Source organism: Lathyrus oleraceus, chromosome 7, assembly GCF_024323335.1.
Source record: "Lathyrus oleraceus cultivar Zhongwan6 chromosome 7, CAAS_Psat_ZW6_1.0, whole genome shotgun sequence".
Classification (NCBI taxonomy): domain Eukaryota; kingdom Viridiplantae; phylum Streptophyta; class Magnoliopsida; order Fabales; family Fabaceae; genus Lathyrus; species Lathyrus oleraceus.
The window spans coordinates 31,237,295-31,245,586 of NC_066585.1; positions in this window are offsets into that span (position 1 = coordinate 31,237,295).

An 8,292-nucleotide genomic window follows, 5' to 3' on the forward strand; every position below is an offset into this window, starting at 1 on the left:
GCAAGTTCATGCAATTATGTGTCAAGATGAAATGAACATGGAAGAAAGGTATGCACATCATAAGCATATCAAATGAGCTATGTAATCAATATACAAACCTCCAAGTTCATATCATAAGCATAGAATCATTTTTGGACCAAAATCAAACAAAGTGTATCATGAAACTCTAATGCGTCTTTCATGCTCAAATGAATGCAAAATGGAGCTCATTATGAATAAATTAACAAAAATTTGATAGAAGCATCATAGAACAGGGGAGAACACATGTGCAAAGGCACCAAACCATAATCAAAGTGTAACCACATGAATCATGCTATTAAAGTTCCCAAAAGTTCGCAAAAACAACCAAGGATGGGAGGCCTAAACCTCTTGTCAAAAAAATGCATCAAAAGGGTATCAAAACTCAAAGTCAGGGGGCAAGGATCCACATATCAAGACATGGCATACATACTAAAACATGTGCAAAAGGATTGGTTTCAACACTCGAAGGAAGTGGCACAAATGCCTCATGCTAAGCAAGTATCAAAGTAGGGACTAAAATGCAAACATCAACTTCAAAAATCCAAATCAAACTGAAAATTCCTCCTAAAATCATGGGAATTTAACACAAGGTTCCTCTAAGCATATTTAAACAACATGCAAAAAATCAAGAGCATCCAGATTCATTTGATATGAAAGCAAATATCGAGAATTTGAGAATGCAAAAACACGTCCAAAAACGCAACATTTAAATTCATGTGTCAAACCTTAGCAAAATTATATAGAAAATAATCAAACCAGTTACCACATCTTAGTACCATGTATGAGGATGTTGTATGCAAAAGTTTGGGTCATAATGATTAAAATATGGGATTTCATGAAGGTTTGAATGCAAATGGTTAAAAATGCACATAAATGAATAAGAAATTCATATTAAATTCCACGTGTAATGAAATAATTGGGAAATGGTACCAAAAATCAAGGACTCAAAAGGAATCACTCAAAAATAATTTCAATTTTTTTTGAATATTTTTGCTATTTTTAAAAAATAAAGTAAAACGGGATGAAATATGTACATGGCATGTGACACATGTGCAACAATGTCAATTGGTCACAAGTCACTTAAGTGACTAAATAAAAAAATAAATAAAAACGAAAATCAGAAAAACCATGGGCCTTTGGATCAAAAGACAAGTCAACAAGATCTAACGGCCACGGGATCATCTTCTTCCTCAAGACAACTCCGGCCGTGAACAGTAACGCCGGTGGGATTCCGGCCACCGGCGGCGGCCTCCTCCACGCGCGGCCCAGAACTTCACGAAAATGGGGCTACCCCCCCTAAATCATATGCTAGGAACTCAAAAATCACCTTAGTTTTTCATGAATCCTCATCAATCTCTCAAATCATAAACAAAAAGTTTGAACATCAAAACTTTAAATCAAGATTTCTCACTCAATATTGCATCATTTTAAAAAGTAAACACATCTACATCATCACCGTAGCATGTAGTTTCATTTAGGCATAAGAAATGAGCGAAATAAGAGAGTTGAAATTTGAGTTACCGGAAATGACGCTTTCCAAAACTTCAGTATGGTGACGAAATAAACTCCAGAGTACCTCCCTTGAGCTTCTATGAATGTTTGCTACCTTTGATTGTGCTTGAAACAGTCCAGATCTTGAGATTCAAGAAGCAACCTCCATTAAAGCCCGGTTGAGAAACTGCTTGGAATGGCTCAAATGAAGGGTGGGTTGTGATCCTTAGAGTGTGTAGATCAAGAATATGCTACTGGTTTTTATTTTTCATGGATGTATGGAGGGATTTGATGAGAATCAAGTATAAGATGATTTTTGGAAAGTCAGATTTTTGGAGTGTATGGAGGCTGCACGAATTAGGGTTTTGCTCAAATAAATTTTTAGAGTTTATACTCTGAATTTTGTGGCTTGGCAGGCTCAAAAATGAAGGAATTTCAAGTACAATATTTTTTGTTTTTTTTTTGTGCATGTATGGCTTTTCCACACATGTGGGAATGCATGGGCTCAAATCCCAAGGTGGATTTGGCCTAAAAAACAATGCTGAATAAATTCCCAATGATTGGCACATGAGAATATTCCATGATGTCATTATGAGTCCTTTTGACTTTTCATGCAAGAAAGCTTGAAAAATGACTTGTACCATTGATGAATCATGCAAAATTATAGTTCATTTTGCATACCATTTTGAAGTATTTCTCAAAACAAAGCCATAGCAAAAAGAGCCACACCAATTGGACTTGTCAATCTCAAGTTATGCCTTTTTGAAGCCTTCATGCACACTTCATCATTCAAGAACCATAACTCTTCAACCATTCATCATATGACCTTAAAATAGGACTTTTTGGAAAGGGGAGACAAAGATCTACAACTGTCATGCCTGAGAAAAGTTCATTTGGAGCTTCCTTGGTGATGATTTGATTGGTACATCAGTCAAGCTCGCTAGGCGAGTAAAGTAGCGAAGGGCTCGCTAGGCGAGCACTCAGCGAGGTTCCAGCGAACACTCCCAGACTTGGATAAAAGCATAGCTAGCACTTACTCACTAGGCAAGCATCCAGCGAACAGGTAGCGAGCAATTCCAGTAGCAACATCATCAAGGTTCGCTGGAGCGAAGGAGGAAGCGTGGGCTTCGCCTAGCGAAGGATTGCTCGCCTAGCGAGCATGACAGTTCAGGAAGTTCTTTCTGGGCGCAGGTGAATCTGGTGGTTTATCTTAGGGCTCGCTAGGCGAACCATTCTGCTCGCCTAGCGAGCATGACAGCTCAGGAACATCTTTCCAAATTTGGTAACCAGTGCACTGGACCTTTGTTCCATCAAGATTAATGTTTTGAATGATGAATAGACCCCATTTGAACATGTTGGAAGTATCTCAAGTCATTCCCTAGCCATTTGACCCTCAGTTGACCAACAGTTGACTTTTGACTTCACAGTTGAATTTTGAACTGTACTGAGCCCATTAAGCTTGATCCTTTGAAGAAAATCTATGAAAATGAAACCCTAGCTCCCAAGAGCTCTACATAACATCCATAATGTAACACCCTTCTAAATACCCCAAATTATTATAATTAAAATAACAATATATATTCATCAGAGTAATTATGCCCCGAAGGGTGTCACACAATCATTTCACAACAATTATCAAAATATCCTGTCATGCTCATTTCTTTAATCAAAATAAGATTCTTTGCATAAATCGCAGCGGAATCAATTCAACATCAATGTAAAACATGTAACACAATACATGTCAATCATTCAACAACAGAAATCAAATTAATTAAAACATCCCCTCCCGATGTTACATCTATCAGAGCATGACCCATAAGAAACTACTCTAGACTCCAAGCATTAGCTTCTACTCAACTCATTTCTCGTTACCTGAAAAATAGGCGTAAGGGTGAGTTCCTCAATCAATATAACGAGCATTGTACAACATTATGTAATGTTAAGTAAATAACGCATCAAATCACCCTAACCAGACCACATACTCAATAACAGCAGTATCAACTCCAACATCATACTTAACAATAACATATAGCATATGTATAATCTCAAACCATACTCAATGACCACACAACAATACCAACACAAACACACGTGTAATATTGGAATACATCCATTCATATTACACGCCATACATATATTATGCAATGAGACTCCATGCATGCGGTACCGACTATTTGTGAACGTATAGTTCAACCTCACCGTCCAAACCCAGGCACGGCTACCAAGCTCACTAGTCCCACTCATTTGAGACATAGTGACTCACTCACTAATTCCTCACCATGGGAATTAGCTACCACCCCAAATGGGCCATGAAATGCACGCTAATCACCTAGCATGCAAACAATCAACAACAGTCCAATAATGACTAACTCACTAATTCCTCACCATGGGAATTAGCTACCACCCCAAATGGGCCACAATGTGCAAGCTAATCACCTAGCAAATGCAACATCAACAACAATTCAAGAATAGACACATGCCCACACTCTAAGCAACAAAACCGTCTATTCACAATGCCTACATAACTGATACATTCACAGCATCATGCATAGCATCACACATCATTAACACATTTTATCACAACAGCATATCATGTCATGCCACAAAATCAAAACACAGTATTAGCACCCTCTACTAATACCTATACTACTCAAAACAACGGGAAATGATCCCTGCTACATCATACATCAGCTAAGTCACATCACTCAGTCTAAACAGTCAAAAACTGCACAACAACAACACAGAAAATCTCCATTCTGCCCATACGCGTATTGCCCATGCCATACGCGTATTGTCCACACCTGACCAAAGTCCATACGCGTAACGCCCATGCCCATACGCGTATGCTACGCGTATCACATTCCCATACGCGTACCACCAGAGACCAAAACACGTTCAAGACCTCATCTCTTTCACTCATACGCGTATGACATACACCATACGCGTACCACATCCAGGGATACGCGTATCACACGCGTATGGCGCGTACCAGCGCCAAAACTCCCACTTCCAAGCCATTCCATACGCGTATTGCCTAGTGCCATACGCGTACCAGCCCATCTCATACGCGTATTGCCTAGTGCCATACGCGTATGACCAGAGACCACAATTCCAGGTCTGTCATGGTTTCTCTGCTACGAATTCTCAGATCTACACTTCCACAATCCAATTTTTCATACACTTTCGTTCGTTTTATCAATTACAACTCAGATACATTCAACTTCTCAAATCGCTAACCTTACTACATCTAATTCCTACGAATTTCATCGATTATCATTCAATTTCGTTCATCCCAACATTTCACACATTTTCAGCATATATCAATCCAATCAGAGGTAAAACAATGATTATTACTACCCAGTACATATTATCATACAATACCCTTTAACCGATGATAAACCCCCCTTACCTGAGTTAATCCGGCAGCTTCCGAGCTCCAAGCTTCTCCTTCCTTCAACCTTCGTTCTCTAGCTTTTTGCCCTTTCTGCCTCTTTTCCCTTTTCACGTGAAATTCACCTTTTTACCAAAAATGGGATTTTTCTAAATTCCAACTTATATATTATTCCAATAAATAATTATCCCAATAATTATTATTCCAAAATAATAATAAAATAAAAATAATCCAAACATCCAATTATTCAATTAAATTAATAAATAAAATATTAATTTAAATCAAATAATTAGCTTAGTTTAATTTGGGGTGTTACAACTCTCCCCCACTAAAAGAGTTTTCGTCCTCGAAAACATACCTCAAGCGAACAACTCCGGATAGGACTCCTTCATCTTACTCTCCAGTTCCCAAGTCACACTGCCACCTGCTGGTCCTCCCCAAGCTACCTTCACCAAGGCAATCTCTTTACCCCGTAACTGCTTCAACTCTCGATCCTCGATCCTCATAGGTGATGTTTCAACAGTCAGGTTATCTCTCACCTGTACATCATCTACTTGGACTACATGCGACGGATCATGAATGTACCTCCTCAACTGAGACACATGGAAAACATCATGCAAATTCGCAAGCGACGGCGGTAAAGCGATACGATAGGCCACTTCCCCTATCCTCTCCAAGATCTGATAAGGACCAATAAATCGAGGTGTCAACTTCTTCGACTTCAAAGCTCGACCAACACCAGTTATCGGAGTAACACGAAGAAACACATGATCTCCCCCTTGGAACTCAAGTGACTTCCTCCTCTTATCATGATAACTCTTCTGACGACTCTGAGCAATTCTCATCTTCTCCTGAATCATCTTAATCTTTTCAGTAGTTTGTTGAACAATCTCCGGTCCAACCACAGCACTCTCACCGGACTCATACCAACATAAAGGTGTCCGACATCTCCTACCATACAAAGCTTCAAACGGTGCCATACCAATGCTCGAATGAAAACTATTGTTGTAGGTAAACTCAATCAAAGGCAAGTAACAATCCCAAGCACCTCCTTTTTCCAAAACACAAGCTCTCAAAAGATCCTCCAATGACTGAATCGTCCTCTCAGTCTGACCATCAGTCTGCGGATGATATGCAGAACTCAATCTCAGCTTAGTTCCCAAAGCCTTCTGCAACCCTTCCCAAAACTTCGATGTAAATCTAGGATCTCTGTCCGAAACAATACTCGACGGAATACCATGCAAACTTACAATCTTCTCAATATATAACTCAGCTAATCTCTCCAACGGATAATCCATTCTAATCGGAATGAAATGAGCCGACTTCGTCAATCTATCAACAATCACCCAAATAGCCTCAAAATTCTTACTTGTCCTCGGCAAACCAGAAACAAAATCCATACTGATACTATCCCACTTCCACTCTGGAATAGCCAACGGTTGCATTAGCCCAGACGGCTTCTGATGCTCAATCTTCGACTTCTGACAAGTCAAACAGGAATAAACAAAACCCGCAATTTCTCTCTTCATTCCCGGCCACCAAAATAACTTCTTCAGATCATGATACATCTTCGTAGCTCCAGGATGAATACTCAAGCCACTACGATGTCCTTCTTCCAGAATACTCTTCTTAAGCTCAGTAACATCCGGAATACACACCCGATCACCAAATCTCAAAACACCATTCTCATCAACTCGGAATTCACCACCCTGACCTTGATTCACTAAAGTCAACTTATCGACCAAACGCATATCGGATTTCTGACCCTCTCTGATCTCATCCAAAATACCACTCGTTAACTTCAGCATTCCCAATTTAACACTATTGTGAGTACTCTCACATACCAAACTCAAGTCTCTAAACTGCTCAATTAAATCCAATTCTCTAACCATTAACATGGACATATGCAATGATTTCCGACTCAATGCATCAGCCACTACATTTGCTTTACCCGGATGGTAGTTCAAACCAAAATCATAATCCTTCAGAAATTCTAACCATCTCCTCTGTCTCATATTCAGCTCTTTCTGATCAAACAAATACCTCAAACTTTTATGATCACTGAAAACCTCAAATCTTGATCCGTACAAATAATGCCTCCATAACTTCAGAACAAATACCACGGCTGCCAACTCTAAATCATGTGTCGGATAGTTCCTCTCATGAACCCTTAGCTGTCTCGAAGCATAAGCTATAACCTGCTTATTCTGCATCAGCACACCACCTAGACCCAACAATGAAGCATCACAGTAAACCTCAAATAATTCCGACGAACTCGGTAATACCAGGATAGGAGCAGTAGTCAACCTTCTCTTTAATTCTTGAAAACCTTCTTCACATTTCGAATCCCAAACAAACGCTTGCCCCTTTCTAGTCAACATCGTCAACGGTAACGCCAACTTAGAAAATCCCTCAATGAACTTCCTATAATAACCAGCCAAACCAAGGAAACTTCGAATCTCAGCAACAGACTTCGGAGCTTCCCACTTAGATACCGCTTCTATCTTAGAAGGATCAACAGCAACACCACCTCTTGAAATCACATGACCAAGAAAACTCACCTCTTCTAACCAAAATTCACATTTGGACAGTTTAGCGAATAACCTCTTTTCTCGGAGAACTTCTAAAACCACTCTCAAATGCTCAGCATGTTCTTCTTCAGATTTCGAGTACACCAAAATGTCATCAATAAACACCACAACAAACTGGTCTAGATACGGATGGAAAATCCTATTCATATACTCCATGAATACTCCAGGCGCATTAGTCACACCAAAAGGCATTACAGAATACTCATAATGTCCATACCTCGTTCTGAAAGCAGTCTTCTGAACATCCTCAGTTTTCACACGTATCTGATGATACCCAGATCTCAAATCTATTTTACTGAACACACTCGCACCAACCAACTGATCCATCAAATCATCAATCCTCGGCAAAGGATACCGATTCTTGATCGTCACTTTATTCAGTTGCCTGTAGTCCACACACAACCTCATAGTACCTTCTTTCTTCTTAACCAACAACACTGGTGCACCCCACGGTGACACACTCGGACGAATAAACTTCTTATCCAACAGATCTTCCAACTGGCTCTTCAATTCAGTTAACTCAACAGCAGACATACGGTACGGAGCCATCGATATCGGTCTAGTACCAGGTACCAAATCAATCGAGAACTCAACTTCACGTTCTGGTGGCAATTCATTCACCTCTTCCGGAAACACATCAGGAAAATCACACACCACTGCTAGATCACCAATCACCAGTTTATCTTTAGCTTCCATAGTCGCTAACAGCATAAACAACTCTGCCCCATCTGCCACTTCCTCATTCACCTGTCTTGCAGATAGAAATAAACTCTTTCCTTCCTCAATCTCAGGAAAAAT